This window comes from Bos taurus, chromosome 10 (genome assembly GCF_002263795.3).
Source record: "Bos taurus isolate L1 Dominette 01449 registration number 42190680 breed Hereford chromosome 10, ARS-UCD2.0, whole genome shotgun sequence".
NCBI classification, from domain to species: domain Eukaryota; kingdom Metazoa; phylum Chordata; class Mammalia; order Artiodactyla; family Bovidae; genus Bos; species Bos taurus.
The window spans coordinates 44,945,090-44,962,430 of NC_037337.1; positions in this window are offsets into that span (position 1 = coordinate 44,945,090).

Genomic DNA, 17,341 nt, shown 5'->3' on the forward strand with positions numbered 1-17,341 from the left:
CAGGCTCCATCTTGAAAGCAGGACTCCATATTGGGCCAGCCTGTGGACTTTGAACTATATGCCCAGAATCTATGGAAACGACATACCAACTGGAAAACCAGGCTCCCTGGATGGAAGAGCCCCAGGGCTCGTACCTAGACTCTCTGTTGCCTAGGAGAATACCCTAATTATCTGTGTAACCGAATACAATCATAAATTCTATTATGCTTATTGGGGTATGACCACAGGCCTATTGATAATTGTCCACTGTTAACTACCTAGGCTTAAGGTATATGAATCAGGGGTTAACTTTGATTGTAGCTTTCTTTTCCTTTGTTCAGACTAGTTTCAGGGAAATGGGGGAGGTGGGTTTGGGCACGTACACCTAGGGTATATAAGGTTTTCAGAAAAACTGGTCAGGGTCCTTGGCTAAGACGAGACTCTGCCTTGGGCCCGCCGGTGTAATAAACTGCACTCCATTATCTGCATTGTCCTTCTGAGTGAGTTTGTTTCCCAGAACGCGTGGCTACAACATTTATAGTAGCCAAGACATGAAATCAACCTAAATGTCCATCAACAGAGGAAAGGATAAAGAAGATGTCATACATATATACAATGGACTATTACACACCCATTAAAAAGAATGAAATAATGCCATTACCAGCAATATGGATGGACCTAAAGATTGTCATATTGAGTCAAGTGAGTCAGTTCAGTTCAGTTCAGTCACTCAGTCGTGTCTGACTCTTCGCAACCCCATGAATCACAGCATGCCAGGCCTCCCTGTCCATCACCAACTCCCGGAGTTCACCCAGACTCATGTCCAACGAGTCAGTGATGCCATCCAGCCATCTCATCCTCTGTCATCCCCTTCTCCTCCCACCCCCAATCCCTCCCAGCATCAGAGTCTTTTCCAATGAGTCAACTCTTCACATGAGGTGGCCAAAGTACTGGAGTTTCAGCTTTAGCATCATTCCTTCCAAAGAAATCCCAGGGCTGATCTCCTTCAGAATGGACTGGTTGGATCTCCTTGTTGTCTAAGGGACTCTCAAGAGTCTTCTCCAACACCACAGTTCAAAAGCATCAATTCTTCGGCGCTCAGCCTTCTTCACAGTCCGACTCTCACATCCATACATGACCACAGGAAAAACCATAGCCTTGACTAGATGAACCTTTGTGGCAAAGTAATGTCTCTGCTTTTGAATATGCTATGTAGGTTGGTCATTACTTTCCTTCCAAGGAGTAAGCGCCTTTTAATTTCATGGCCGCAGTCACCATCTGCAGTGATTTTGGAGCCCAGAAAAATAAAGTCTGACACTGTTTCCACTGTTTCCCCATCTATTTCCCATGAAGTGATGGGACCAGATGCCATGATCTTAGTTTTCTGAATGTTGAGCTTTAAGCCAACATTTTCACTCTCCTCTTTGACTTCATCAAGAGGCTTTTTAGTTCCTCTTCACTTTCTGCCACAAGGGTGGTGTCATCTGCATATCTGAGGTTATTGATATTTCTCCCGGCCATCTGGATTCCAGTTTATGTTTCTTTCTGTCCAGTGTTTCTCATGATGTACTCTGCATAGAAGTTAAATAAGCAGGGCGACAATACACAGCCTCGACGTACTCCTTTTCCTATTTGGAACCAGTCTGTTGTTCCATGTCCAGTTCTAACTGTTGCTTCCTGACCTGCATACAGATTTCTCAAGAGGCAGGTCAGGTGGTCTGGTATTCCCATCTCTTTCAGAATTTTCCACAGTTTATTGTGATCCACACAATCAAAGGCTTTGGCATAGTCAATAAAGCAGAAATAGATGTTTTTCTGGAACTCTATTGCTTTTTCCATGATCCAGCAGATGTTGGCAATTTGATCTCTGGTTCCTCTGCCTTTTCTAAAACCAGCTTGAATATCTAGAAGTTCACAGTTCACGTATTGCTAAAGCCTGGCTTGGAGAATTTTGAGCATTACTTTACTAGCGTGTGAGATGAGTGCAATTGTGCGGTAGTTTGAGCATTCTTTGGTACTGCCTTTCTTTGGGATTGGAATGAAAACGGACCTTTTCCAGTCCTGTGGCCACTGCTGAGTTTTCCAAATTTGCTGGCATATTGAGTGCAGCACTTTCACAGCATCATCTTTCAGGATTTGAAATAGCTCAACTGGAATTCCATCACCTCCACTAGCTTTGTTCATAGTGATGCTTTCTAAGGCCCACTTGACTTTGCATTCCAGGATGTCCGGCTCTAGGTCAGTGATCACACCGTCGTGATCATCTTGGTCGTGAGGATCTTTTTTGTACAGTTCTTCTGTGTATTCTTGCCTCCTCTTCTTAATATCTTGTGCTTCTGTTAGGTCCATACCATTTCTGTCCTTTATCAAGCCCATCTTTGCATAAAACGTTCCCTTGGTATCTCTAATTTTCTTGAAGAGATCTCTAGTCTTTCCCATTCTGTTGTTTTCCTCTATTTCTTTGCATTGATCGCTGAGGAAGGCTTTCTTATCTCTCCTCGGTATTCTTTGGAACTCTGCATTCAGATGCTTATATCTTTCCTTTTCTCCTTTGCTTTTTGCTTCTCTTCTTTTCACAGCTATTTGCAAGGCCTCCTCAGACAGCCATTTTGGGTTTTTGCATTTCTTTTCCATTGGGATGGTCTTGATTCCTGTCTCCCGTACAATGTCACGAACCTCATTCCATAGTTCATCAGGCACTCTATCTATCAGATCTAGGCCCTTAAATCTATTTCTCACTTCCACTGTATAATCATAAGGGATTTGATTTAGGTCATACCTGAATGGTGTAGTGGTTTTCCCTACTTTCTTCAATTTAAGTCTGAATTTGGCAATTAGGAGTTCATGATCTGAGCCACAGTCACTCCTGGTCTTGTTTTTGTTGACTGTATAGAATTTCTCCATCTTTGGCTGCAAAGAATATAATCAATCTGATTTCGGTGTTGACCATCTGGTGATGTCCATGTGTAGAGTCTTCTCTTGAGTTGTTGGAAGAAGGTGTTTGCTATGACCAGTGCATTTTCTTGGCAAGTCTGGATGTAGGCTGGCCCAATTTGATGATGTATACACTGCTACTTCTCTCTATTGTTTCTATTTCTTCTCTTTTGTTCATTGTATATTGAAATTAAGTCAAAAAATCTATAAAAAATTGAAATTATTCATTTGTGAGTAATGAGTGGTTTCTTTTGTTAATGAATCCTTGAAATCTAAAATTAAAGTAATACTTTTGGCAAAACAGAAGTTGGTGCTATGAGCAGGATTTGTAAAACAAAACGCAACTTGTTAAGAAGAAAGAGGTTAAGATTGATGAGGTTTTTATTCCTAGATGGGAAGATCTGCCTTACTGCTTGTTAGTTGCTATAGGGGGCACATCCACTGGATTGTGTGAGAATTGGGACCCCAAATTAAAGTGGGCTGAACCTTTTGAAATTATTGAATGTTTGCAGCTCGTGCCAATTGAGAAAGGACAAAAATGTACCATGTTGGGTCTGAGAGGCTGGATCCTCCTCTCTGCATATCGTCAGGCACATGAAGCCAAATTAAAATTGGTTGAAGAGAAGTCAAAACTAAAGAAATAATTATGTGATTTGCAGGGATGATTGTCCATGTTACAATGTCAAAATTATATTTTAGGTGACTAAGTCTCCACTTGGCAGTCGATAGCAGAAGAAGCCGCTGTAAAGGTTGCACAAGCTAAACATCAAAAGCAGCACAGTAAGGTTAATAAGAAGGTAGTTCACCCAGCGATAGCTAAATCGGGGTAGACTGGGACCCTGATGCTTGGGATATGGATATCTGGGATGATAGTTCAAATTCAGAGGCAGAGGATGATGCAAGCTCAAGAGCACAACCTAGCTCTATGCAAGCCAAGGAGAAATCAAACCCCCTAATTTTATGCTGAGTCGGCATAGTGTGGAGAATGGAAACTGATGCCCAAGAGAATGTCATAAAGAAGGATACCCTTGAGGAAAATACCCAGTATGAAATTAACGACATTCTAAGCAGAGGGCTGAAGAGCCCCTTACTTCTCAGACAGTGTGTGTATACGACACTGGGGCAGCAGGAATCCTCATAGATGGGGAAGACACAAATAAATTTGGCACTATCAGCAATGATTCTTTTGTGCAACAAGTTTTTAGAAATAAAAGTCAAAGTCCTGGAGACTCAATTCTACTAGAAGTGGTGGTTGAAGGGTGGGTGCGTTAAGAAATAGCCTTTAAAATCCACCTGGCCTGGAGTGATCGCCCTTGGTATGCATTAAAGGACTGTATTCAGAGACTGAAGGAAAAGGCTATGAAAAGTGCCATCTTTGCAGAGCACACGAATGAGATGTCACAAATGCCTTTAACAGTACAAATGAGAAAGAAGATCTTTAAAATGACCCCTCCAAGCTACAATCATGCCATTTTAACCCTATTTTAAATAAGATGGGCACTCCCATTAATTAAGTAATTGATAAAGTCCAGCAACTGAGTGACTTAGGAGAATGGAATTTAGAAAAATAGGAGGACAGAGAAAAAAAATAAAAGCAATAACAGAGTATCTAGAAAGGACACGTTTATGGCTCACATTAAAGAGAGAGTTCCTAGAGAGAAAATCGATGGAGTAACAACTAAAGAATTATGGGAAATGTACTGTAAGAATGGACTAGATATAAGAAAGACTTCCCAGAAAACTGTTACGGGTAAGGAACAAGAGGAAGGAAAAGGGGGACCCAGAGAAATAATCCATTTAATGACAGTAATGGTAAAGACGAGTCTAAGTAATCAGATTTGTTCCCCAACCCCATTTATCCCTGGACAGATATGGGGAAAATTTAAAACAAACAATGACTTGTGGGACAAGCTCCAGTAAATTCTTCGGCTAGGAAAGATAGATGGCCTCATTTTAAAGTAATAATTTTTTTGAAAAATGACTCACCAATTACTTTTAGGGCATTATTTGATACCAGGGTGGAAGCCTCTTTAGTCTATGGGAATCTCAAGAATTTTAAAAGACAAAAAAAGAATAATGACAGGCCTTGGAGGTAAACAGACAAAAGCTGTACAAACCAAAACTGATTTCAAAATAGGGCAATTACCTCGAAGAACTTATTCAGTAATGACTGTTCCTATTCCAGAATATATAATTGAATTTGACATCGTGGCAGGCATGACTTTAAATCTAGAAGCAGGAAGATATCAATTTGGAGTACATGCTTCACAACTGGCATCTCCTGTAATTGTGAGAAAGTTAATCATGCCCCCCTAAAACTACTGGCTACTACCAAATTAATTCAGCTAAAACAATATCAAATTCTGGAGGGACAGACTGAAATTACTAAAACTACACAAGACCTATTAGAGGCTGGAGTATTAATTACTACATCTACTGAATGGAATAACCTTGTATGGCCAGCAAAAAAAAAAAAGATGGCTCTTGCAGAAAGACTGTAGATTATTAGGAACTAAACAAGGTGGCAGGTATGACTTTAAACTGTCTGCTGCAGTTTCTGATACTATAACTTTAATAGAATGAATACACAGCCATTCAGGACAATGGTATGCAGGAACTGATCAGGCCAGTGCTTTCTTTACTATACTCATAGAAGAACAATCATGGAATCAATTTACTTTTACATGGCAGGGGTGACAATATACGTTCACCCACTTGCCATTCTTTAGGATTATGTGCCCAGTCCTACTATTTGTCAATGACTTGCAGTTGAACATTTAGATTACATGGAAATATCTGATGATGTAAAAGTATCTTATTATATTGATGATATTTTGATACAAGGACCAACCGAGGAAACAGTGTTAAAACTCTAAACCAATGTGTTAGTATTTTAAAGAAACAAAGGATGGGAGATTAATCCCTCCAAAATTCAGGGACCTGGCCAGACTGTAAAAGTTTTGGGAATACAATGGGTTAAAGAATATAGAGAGATGTGGTCCCTCACCTAGAGCCAGACATCCTGGAATGTGAAGTCAGTGGGCCTTCAGAAGCATTACTACAAAGCTAGTGGAGGTGATGGAATTCCAGCTGAGCTATTTCAAATCCTTAAAAATGCTGCTGTTAAAGTGCAGCACTCAATATGCCAGCAAATTTGGAAAACCCAGCAACAGCCACAGGACTGGAAAAGGTCAGTTTTCATTCCAATTCCAAAGAAAGGCAATGCCAAAGACTGTTCAAACTACCACACAATTGTGCTCATTTCACATACTAGCAAGGTAATCCTCAAAATCCTTCAAGCTGGGGTTCAACAGTACGTGAACCAAGAACTTCCAGATAAACAAGGTGGATTTAGAAAAGGCAGAGGAACCAGAGACCAAATTGCCAACATCTGTTGGATCATACAAAAAGCAAGAGAATTCCAGAAAAACAGCTACTTCTGCTTCAGTGGCTACCCTAAAGCCTTTGACTGTGTGGATCACAACAAAATGTAGAATATTCTTAAAGAGATGGGACTACCAGAGCACCTAACCTGCCTCCTGAGAAATCTGTATGCAGGTCAAGAAGCATCAGTTAGAACCAGACATGCAACAACAGACTGGGAAAGGAGTATGTCAAGGCTCTACATTGTCACTCTGATTGTTTAACTTATATGCAAGTTATCCTGCTTGTTTAACTTATATCATGTGAAATGCCAAGCTGCATGAATGACAAGCTGGAATCAAGATTGCTGGGAGAAACATCAATAACCTCAGATATGCAGATGATACCACTCAAACAGCAGAAAGTGAAGAGGAGTTAAAGAGCTTCTTGATGAGGGTGAAAGCGGAGAGTGAAAAAGCTGGCTTAAAATTCAACATTCAAAAAACTAAGATCATGGCATCTGATCCCTTCACTTCATGGCAAATCGATGGGGAAAAAGTGGAAACAGTGACAGATTTTATTTTATTGGACCCCAAAATTACTGCAGACAGTGACTGCAGCCATGAAATTATAAAACGCTTGCTCCTTGGAAGAAAAGCTATAAAAAACCTTGACAGTGTAAAAAAGCAGAGACATCACTTTGCCACATATTCAAAACTATAATTTTTCCAGTAGTCATGATGGATGTGACAGTTGGACCATAAAGAAGGCTGAGCTCCAAAGAATTGATGCTTTCGAAATGTGGTGCTGGAGAAGAATCTTGAGAGTCCCTTGGACAGCAAGGAGATCAAACCAATCAATTCTAAAGGAAATCAACCCTGAATATACATTAGAAAGACTGATGTTGAAACTAAAGCCATACTTTGGCCATGTAATGCAAAGAGCTGACTCACTGGAAAAGACCCTGATGCTGAGAAAGACTGACGGCAAAAGGAGAAGGGACGGCAGAGGACGAAATGGTTAGATAGCATCATCGACTAAATGGATATGAGCAAATTCCGGGAGATAGCGGAGGGCAGAGGAGCCTGGAGTGCTGCAGTCCATGGGGTCACAAGAGTCAGACATGACTTAGTACCTGAACAACAACGAACATAAAGAGATTTTACCTAAGGCAAGTGATGCCAGTGGTAAAGAACTCTCTTTCCAGTGCAGAAGATGTAAGAGATCCGGGTTCAATCCCTAGATCAGGAAGATCCCATGGAGTAGGGAATAGCAAACCCACTCCACTATTCTTGCCTGGAGAATCCCAAGGACAGAGGAGCCTGGCAGGCTATAGTTCATGGGGTCACAAAGAGTCAGACATGACTGAAGGGACTTAGCATGCACACAAACAAAAGATAATGAAATTTAAAAGTCCCCAGACAAAAAAGGGAGGCTCAGAAATTTAGAAGGCTATCTGGTTTCCAGTGACAGTGTATTCCACATTTGGGCCAGATATTAAGTCTACTTTACAAAGTAACTAAGAAAAGGTATAAATTTCAATGGTCTGATGAGCAACAACAGGCTTTTTATGCCACTAAAAGTGCAATTGTTATTGTTGTGTAGCTGCTAAGTCAGGTCCAACTCTTGCAACCCCAAGGAGCCCACCAGGTTCCTCTGTCCATGGGATTTCCCAGGCAGAAATACTGGAGTGGGTGGCTGTGCCCTTCTCCAAGGGATCTTGCCAACCCAGGGATCAAACCCATGTCTCCTGCTTGGTAGATGGATTCTTTACCATTGAGCCACCTTGGAAGCCCCACTGAAGAAGGTAAAAGTAGCCAATTTGCAGAGTTATATGCCAGGAGCTGGTGATGGACAGGCCTGGCATGCTGCAATTCATGAGGTCGCAAGGAGTCGGACACGACTGAGCGACTGAACTGAACTGATTGATGGTATTTATCAGGTATTAAAGCACTCATGGTGGCTCAGATGGTAAAGAATCTGCCTGCAATGCAGGAGCCCCAGGTTCAATCCCTGGGTTGGGAAGATCCCCTGTAGAAGGAAATGGCAATCCACTCCAGTATTCTTGCCCAGAGAATTCCATGGACAGAAGTACCCGGTGGACTATAGTCCATGGGTGCGCAAAGAGTTGGACATGACTGAATGACTAACACTTTTACTTATCAGGTATTAAAGCAAGAGAATTTAACTAAATGTCATGGTCAGTAGCCAATGGATGGCCACTTGGCTTCCCCTATGGGTAAAGAATAACTGGCAAATTCACTCCAAAGTGCTATGGGGAAAGGAATTACAGTCAGATATTTTGGAAATTGCACAAACTACTAATGTTTCAGTCTTTCATGTAGATGCTAATAGTGTTCCAAATTCTACAGAACGATGGTATAACTATTACAGATGAACAAACCATAATTCAAGCCTTAGAAGTCAATCCAGACTCTAGCGACTTAAAAGGTTTGACTCTACAGGCACACCAAAAATATGGTCATCTGGAAGAAAAAGCAACATACAGGTGGGCTCAGGATTAAGGTGTTTCTTTTAACTATGGTTCTCATTAAATTTGTTATTTTAACATAGCTGATCTGTCAACATATTTAAACACAGAAGCTTGCCACAACTAGTCAAAGGACAACTGGCACATGACAAGCTGCCTGGGCAAATATGGCAATTTGATTATATTGGTCCGTTAATTTGAGATAAAGGATGCCAATATATATATTCTGCTGTGGACAGCTATTCTGTATATTTAGTGGCCACTCCCTTTGGGAAAGCCAATCAGACTGATAATATTAAAACATTGTAAAAATTAATTTATGTTATGGTGTTCTACTTTAGATTCAGAGTGACAATGGGTCACATTTTAAAGGTAAGTTAATACAAGAGTTTGCCCAGGAACATAATACACAATGGACTTTTCATATTTCTTACAGTCCTCAAGTTGCTGGTTTGACTGAAAGAATGAATGGTTTGCTTAAACAACAATTAATTAAACTTGGAGAGGTTCTTACAAAAATTGGAGGACTAACAACATTTAGAAAACGAGGATCATGGCATCTGGTCCCATCACTTCATGGGAAATAGATGGGGAAAGAGTGGAAACAGTGTCAGACTTTATTTTGGGGGGGGGTCCAAAATCACTGCAGATGGTGATTGCAGCCATGAAATTAAAAGACGCTTACTCCTTAGAAGGAAAGTTATGACCAACCTAGATAGCATATTCAAAAGCAGAGACATTACATTGCCAACAAAGGTCCATCTAGTCAAGGCTATAGTTTTTCCAGTGGTCATGTATGAATGTGAGAGTTGGACTATAAAGAAAGCTGAGCACCGAAGAATTGATGCTTTTGAACTGTGGTGTTGGAGAAGACTCTTGAGAGTCCCTTGGCCTGTAAGGAGATCCAACCAGTCCATTCTAAAGGAGATCAGTCCTGGGTGTTCATTAGAAGGACTGATGCTGAAGCTGAAACTCCAATACTTTGACCACCTCATGTGAAGAGTTGACTCATTGGAAAAGACTCTGATGCTGGGAGGGATTGGAGGCAGGAGGAGAAGGGGACGACAGAGGATGAGATGGCTGGATGGCATCACTGACTCAATGGACATGAGTTTGGGTAAACTTCAGGAGTTGGTGATGGACAGGGAGGCCTGGCATGCTGCGATTCATGGGGTCGCAAAGAGTCGGACACAACTTGAGTGACTGAACTGAACTGAACTGAACTTGAATACTGCCCTCAATATTTTAAATAACAGATCTACAGGAGTATCAGAAACTCCTTTGATGAAAATGACTATGCCAAACCTACAGATTCATAAAATAGACTTCCATCCTGAGACAACTGAGTATCTGGAAATTATCCCAGGAGCACCGTAGCTCTTTTCCGAGCTCCTTCTGAGGCCTCGGGACTGGATTTCTATCTATATCTGAACATACACTTACTAAAAGATTGATATGTGCTATTTCAATTGGTATTGGAAATAAAATGCCTCCTGGACACTGGATTAATCAAAGAACACTCCAGTTTAGTGTTAAAAGGGATTTCTGTCCATGGGGGTGGGGTGTTATAGACTCAGACTACCAAGTAGAAATATGAGTAATTTTACAAAATAAACAAAAGGATGATCTACTTATTAATACACAGGATTACATTGCCCAGTTGTGGATTCTTCCGTGGGTAATTGGCAAAGTACGAAAAGGAGAACCTCCCACCTTACTAAAAGTTAGAGGTGATGCAGGGTTTGGATCCACAAATGATATACATGCAACTGGAGTTAAATTCTGGGTGAAGCAGCCTAATGGTCCTCCCAAACCTGCTGATGCAATTGTGCAGGGGAAGGGCAACACTGCGTCCGTGATGATCCCTGGACAGGAAAAAGGGACATACGTGCCATTAACCCGCTGTTATTCCCGTGAATAGACTATTCTTGGAAGCCTGACTGTAACGTGCATTGTCATTCACACCACAAACTTCAAGAATACAGTACAATTAAAAGAAAATACGAAGTATACACACTGCTATATTTTAAATGGATAACAAGGCCCTACTATATAGCATATGGAACTCTGCTCAATGTTATGTGGCAGCCTGGATGTGAGGGGAGTTTGGGGGAAAATGGATACATGTATATGGATGGCTGAGTCCCTTCACTGTTCACCTGAAACTATCACAATATTGTTTGTTAATTGGCTATAATCCAATACAAAATAAAAAGTTTGGAAAAAAAGAAAATATGAAGAAAGTCATTGGGGAATCTTCAACTGGAGAAATATAAGCTGGACCTGAACTCAGGATAACTTCACCTGACCTGCAAACAAGGCCTGTCCTTTCTTATCTCTGACTTTCCATGGACAAAATTTATCTGTTAGATTACACAGCACTAGTAAATATATAGCTCAAGCCTTAACTATCAATGCTAAGTGGATGCTAAAGCCCCATGAATATAGCTTGATTTATGATAAAAAAATTTTACAGTTATTTAATGATTCAGAAGGCAAAAGGAGAAGAGGGCGGCAGAGGAAAAGATGGTTGGATAGCATCACCGACTCAATGCACAAGAACTTGGACAAATTCCAGGAGATAGTGAGGGACAGGGAGGCCTGGCATGCTGCAGTCCATGGGATCACAGAGTTGGACACAACTTAGCAACTGAACAACAATAACAATGACTCAGTAATATTTCATCTACACCAAACTAAATCATTAAATGACATATTTGATTGGACTATTTGTTCTATGCAGTTATTGTATTACCTTGCTCAAAAGGATAAGGCCCAAGGAATTTTAATGTCTACTAATATGTATGCATGAAAGAAATTATATAAAGAATGGATTCCTGACAATCATTGGGTGGTTGTCCCTGAAGGCATTACTAAATGCACTGACACTTGGTACCAAGGAACTCTGTACCACTACAGTATAGCTAATATGAGTTTAATATGCCAGTTTCATGTGTTATCTATTGTTTTTAGAGATGAGTATTGGCTATTTCATTTCACTGGAAATTATTTGGACTTTGATAACCATATGCACTTATTAACAGATTTTGACAAAGCTACCAAAAGACTTGGGCTTCCCTTGTACCTCAATGGATAAAGAATCCTCCTACAGTGCAGGAGACCTGGGTTCGATTCCTGGGTTGGGAAGATCCCTGGAGAAGGAAATGGCAACCCACTCCAGCGTTCTTGCCTGGGGAATCCCATGGACTGTAGCCTGCCAGGCTCCTCTGCCCATGGGATCGCAAAAGCTGGACACGACTTAGCAACTCAACCACCACCACCACCAAAAGACTGTTATGTGGACATACTTCTCGCATTTGGGACCCCTACTTATTGGAGAACTCCATCAATGTAGACACCCCTGGGGTCGAAGAAGTGAAATGACTCACAAGGTGAAACAATCATTGTAAAAGTTAAAACCAGAGCTTCATTTTTATGTGCAAACTGATGATGATATCAGTTTATGGCTGGGGATTATAAGCAGTAGCCCCCAGAACTGCAATTTGGAGTCTCCCCCATGGGGTGGATGCACCACCTGGGACTCCTTCCCAGTTGGAACTCTGGATAGCTGTCATTCAGGACTTTCCAATGCTGCTCAAGTCTAGATATAGGTTGGCACAATTTGGTGATGTATACATTGTTTCTTCTCTCTATTGTTTCTATTTCTTTTCTTTTAATGAGTGTATGTTGAAATTAAGTCAAATAATCCTCCAATAAAACCTGAAATTGTTTATTTGTGAGTAACAAATGGTTCCTTTTGTTAGAGAATTCTTCAAATCTAAAACGAAAGGAAAACTTTTGGCAAAACACTAAGAGAATGAGATCCACTCCTCAGAATTTCTGAATTTTCAGTTTCAGTTAATGGGCAACAATCCCGCTCTCTCACCATTGCCTTGTTTTGGGTCCTCATTACCTCCTACCTTTTGTGGCAGAAATTATAGGTCGGCTACACACCACTTATTGCCAACCTCCTCCCTTGCCCAAATTTTCTACGTAAGAAGATCACTGCTTTCCTAGCTTCTGTTGCAGCTGGAGGTGGCAGCTAGTATGGTCCTGACCTGATCACCGGTAGTTCACTCCAAGTCTGGTGGTCTCCCGGAGAGCTTTTACACTGATGATTAAAGGGAAGAGTTGCATCTCTCCCTGTTCCTGTCGCCTTAAGCACAGATGTGTTGTTTTGAGCTCAGAAGGCTATCTTCTGACCAGGAGGCAACAATGTGAGGACAAAATCTTGGCAAAACAAAAAGACAGCAAGGATGCAAATGTCTTAGCCAGCGAGGAACTGCCCATCTTTACACTTCTTATGTGCAAAAACAAACCTTGCTGCCTTAAGCCAGTGTTTCATGCAGCAGTTTCTAATCCTAACAGATACCTTGCTAAATCTTTTCTCTACTTGTATCTGAAAGACAAATCTGACCATTACATGTTCCTGTCTAAGACCCTCTAGTGGATCTCCCTCAACTTTAGGATGAGTCTTAAGCCAGAAGGGCTCCCATGGCTTGGCCTCTGCCTGTCCTCTCCTGCCCCCTCCTACTCAGACCTTTAGCAGCACCCAACTGTTTCTAGTTCCATATCAACATGAGTCTCTTGCCTCCAGTGTTCCTCTGGTCATGCTATTCCTGGCCCGAAGCACCCTGCCCACCTCCTGATGGGCTCTTCTTCCCTTCAGGATTCTGTGCAGACATCACATCACATGGATAGAGAACCTCTCCTCTGTGCGGCTATGACACCTGGGCACGCTACTGTCTTAGCTCCTCACAGAAACTACTGAAATGGCCTCTTTATGTCTGTCCCTTTATCTGGTTGAAAGGGCCTCAGAGGTAGTTTTCCTGTAATGGCAATCTTCTGTCTTCTTTTTTCTCTTATGCACTCATATGCCTATTTCAGACTGTTTTTACCACAAGCTGGGGCACAGAAAGAGACAGGTCTTGACAGTGCTATCTGGCTGCTAGAGTGTGAACCATCCTCAAGGGCAGAATCAGTTCTTCTTCTAAATCTCCCAGGTCTAGCACAGTACCTGCTACAACCCTCTGGGCTGTTTAGTAAACCGCTGCTGATTTGAAGGGGAAAGTGTTGTAAAGAAATCTTTCTTAACTCTCGTACTTTTTTCCTGAATAACCCACTCCCTGCTTCTTTACATATTAATTATATTCTAGACTGTTGCAGGGAAAATAAAAATCTAAGGTGTAGCTTTTATGTGGGTAAACAAGGGTCCCACCACTGCATATGTTTGAAGGTATTCCAGTTGAGGGCATAAGATGCCTATAGAGAAACTAGTGCAGAAAAGCCAGTCTTGCTCTCTCTCCTCCTGTGACTACCACCCCAAGTACAGGCTGAACCACCCGAGTTAGCATTTGACTCCTCTAACATTGGCATTCAGATCCTTTCACAAAGACTTCTCTCTGTGCCCAGACTGTAAGTTCCTCAAAGGTCCTGCTTTCACCTTCCTCTAAGACTCCCTTGGCTGTCTAACACAATGCTGAATAAATAAAGGCTGGTCAACTTCTAATGAGCTGAGAGACTGCCCAGGAGTGATCTCAGTGTGTGCTCTCTCCACTGGGCACTGGTTGTGGCCATGTTTCCACAGGCTGTTGTCCTTGGCTTCATCTATGCTGCTTTCCTAGACATCCTGTGCTTCTTACCAAATTGAGTCACCTCGTTTCTGCCACATGTGACCGGCTGGCCATTGTTACTTCCTCTAGAAACTAATGCATGAGTCAGAACAATGCTAATAAAGCCAAAAATAATCATAACAAGCCTTAATTGAACCTTTATAAAGTACCAGGTTCTAGTTATGGGACTTCCCTGGTGGTTCGGTCAGTAAAGAATCCGCCTGCAATACTGGAGATGAGAGTTCAGTCCCTGGATCTGCAAGATCCTCTGCAGAAGGAAAAGGTAACTCACTCCAGTGTTCTTTCCTGGGAAAGCCCATGAACAGAGGAGCCGGAAGGCTACCCACCATGGGGTCAAAAGGGTTGGACACAACTTGCTGACCAAACCACCAACACCAGGTTCTAGTTAGAACTGGAAATGCAGGGTTTCCTGAATCCACCGAACATATCCAGTGTGCAGATAAAGAAACTAAGGTGAGAGGGTTTAAGGAACTTCACTGAACACAGCCAGCAAGGGTTGAAACCAGAATTCAAACCCAGGCAGTCCTACTCCGTTAGTGCATATCTGTGACTTACAGAGCTTTTTTTGATTTGCCACACTGAATATTGCTGTGTCAGGTCCCAGGCAGAGAATGTGATCCAAAATTAACCAAAATCTGCCCTCAGCAGTGGTTTCCCGGATGCATCTGATATCTGAAACACAGCCCAAGGATGTATATTCTCTACATTTCATCCCTGTATTAAGTGATATCATCAGAAAACAATGCACTAGGGTTATGTTATTTTACTGCTTCCAAAAAATACTTTGACTGAGTTAAGATTTAATTTTATGCCTTCAACTTTTATGGAAGGTCTTTATGAGAAAAGTCAACCTGATAAGTATTTCATTATCTTTTCATAAAGCTGTATTTAAAGATACTCTCTATTGTAACAAATTTTCTCATACAAGGTTTATAAGAAAAATGCTTCCTAAAATTCAGAACCAGGAATAAGTGTTTCCAGTCCAATCTGGGTGTCTCTTGAATCAAATACTGACTGAACTGTATGACTCCACATAGACCTCATGGCTCCAGTCACAAAACCCAAAAGTCAATCCTGAGCTCACTTCCTTTCAGCAAAGCATTTTAATTAGATAGCAATTCTCCAAGTTCATCGGGCTGAAAACTGAATGTGTCACTGTTCGTACCAACCTAGTCCTCCTCCTGCCTCCCACTGCTGTCAACTGAGCTACCATGTTCCCAGACACTTAGACTAGAAACCTCAAGCATCTCTATTTGACTTCTCACGTTCCCTTTTCATGTACATCCAGTTACTTGACAAACACCACAGACCACAAATTCATTGAGATTAAGAGTTTGTCTCTTTTGCTCACCAATTGTATTCTCTGCCCCTAATGCAATACCCGACATACAGTAAATGTTCAATAAATATTTACTGAGTGAATAAAGTTCTACAGATTTCCTTCCTGCCTCCTGGTCTCCAGTCTTTTGCCCTCTTTCAATCTTCCTGCCATCACTCAAGTCCAGGCACTTACCACCTCCTCTTGTCAATAAACAACACCCTAATCTACCCAGTATTAGCCCACAAGTTCCAGTCTATCAGAGTCCAGCTGCCGCTAAGTAAGCTTCCTAAAATACCTGCATATGCACTTTCCTTGTTCAAAAGCTCCCCCTGACCTAACATTCAAGATGAGCATTTGATATTATTCTTACATTTGCTTCCAATAATAACTACGTGATTTAGTAACTGAACAACAACAAAATGAGTGAAGAGGAGCAGGGGGCGAGGCCAGACCACGGCAGCTGGGGAGGAAGACGCTGATTAGAACTAAGCACAGGGGCAGCGTGAGGACAGACAGCTTAAGCACCTGTCAGGCTGTGGGAATTAAAGAAGGTTATGTAAAGCAGGTTAAAATGGTAAACCGCCACAGACAGGTATGTTTTATGTGTCAGGATTACATGTTCCTGAAGATGAATCATCCAGAAAAAGTGCAAAGACATGTCAGAGAAATGGATATATCATTTTAGAAATACTTCCGTCATAGGTTTTCATTCATTGTCTTACTAGGTTATAACAATCCTCATGTCAGAGGAGTTTGTGGTTTACGGTGTATGATTATCTCACGAAGCTCACTTTGACACCCTGAGAGACAAGGATCAGTATCTTCAAGGAGAGACCGAGGCTTGGAGAGGTCAGGAGACATGGCCAAAAGTCACCTAGCTAGTAAATGGCAATACGAATCCAATGGCATTTGACACTATGGAAATTTGTTTGTGGGCACAAAAACACACAAAGGCCTCTGTGTCATCTCGAACTAAAACCCTAGACTCTGGATGCCAAGCCTGGTACCTTAGTCACTGCACCAGAGCCTTCCCTTCTCCCCTTCCCCGCAACCATCCACTGCTGTGTCATTCTGGAGTGTTATCATTCACTATATACTCTGTGTAGTACTGGCTGCTGCTGCTGCTGCTGCTACTAAGTCGCTTCAGTCATGTCCGACTCTGTGCGACCCCATAGACGGCAGCCCACCAGTCTCCCCCGTCCCTGGGATTCTCCAGGCAAGAACACTGGAGTGGGTTGCCATTTCCTTCTCCAATGCATGAAAGTGAAAAGTGAAAGTGAAGTCGCTCAGTCGTGTCCGACTCTTAGTGACCCCATGGACTGCAGCCTACCAGGCTCCTCCGTCCATGGGATTTTCCAAGCAAGAGTACTGAGTGGGGTGCCATTGCCTTCTCCGTAGTACTGGCAGTCTACTTCAAATGTTTCATGTTTCAGGCAAATATGCACTATTTCATTTAATCCTCCCAGCAATTCTTTGAGAAAAAAAAATATTATTATCTCTTTTTACATCTTTTTTTTTGAATTCTGATGAGGCCCAGAAAAGCAATTTAGCTAAGGATACATAGCTACCAGGTACTGAGGTAAAAATTCAAACCTGGGTAGGCTATCACAAAAACATGAG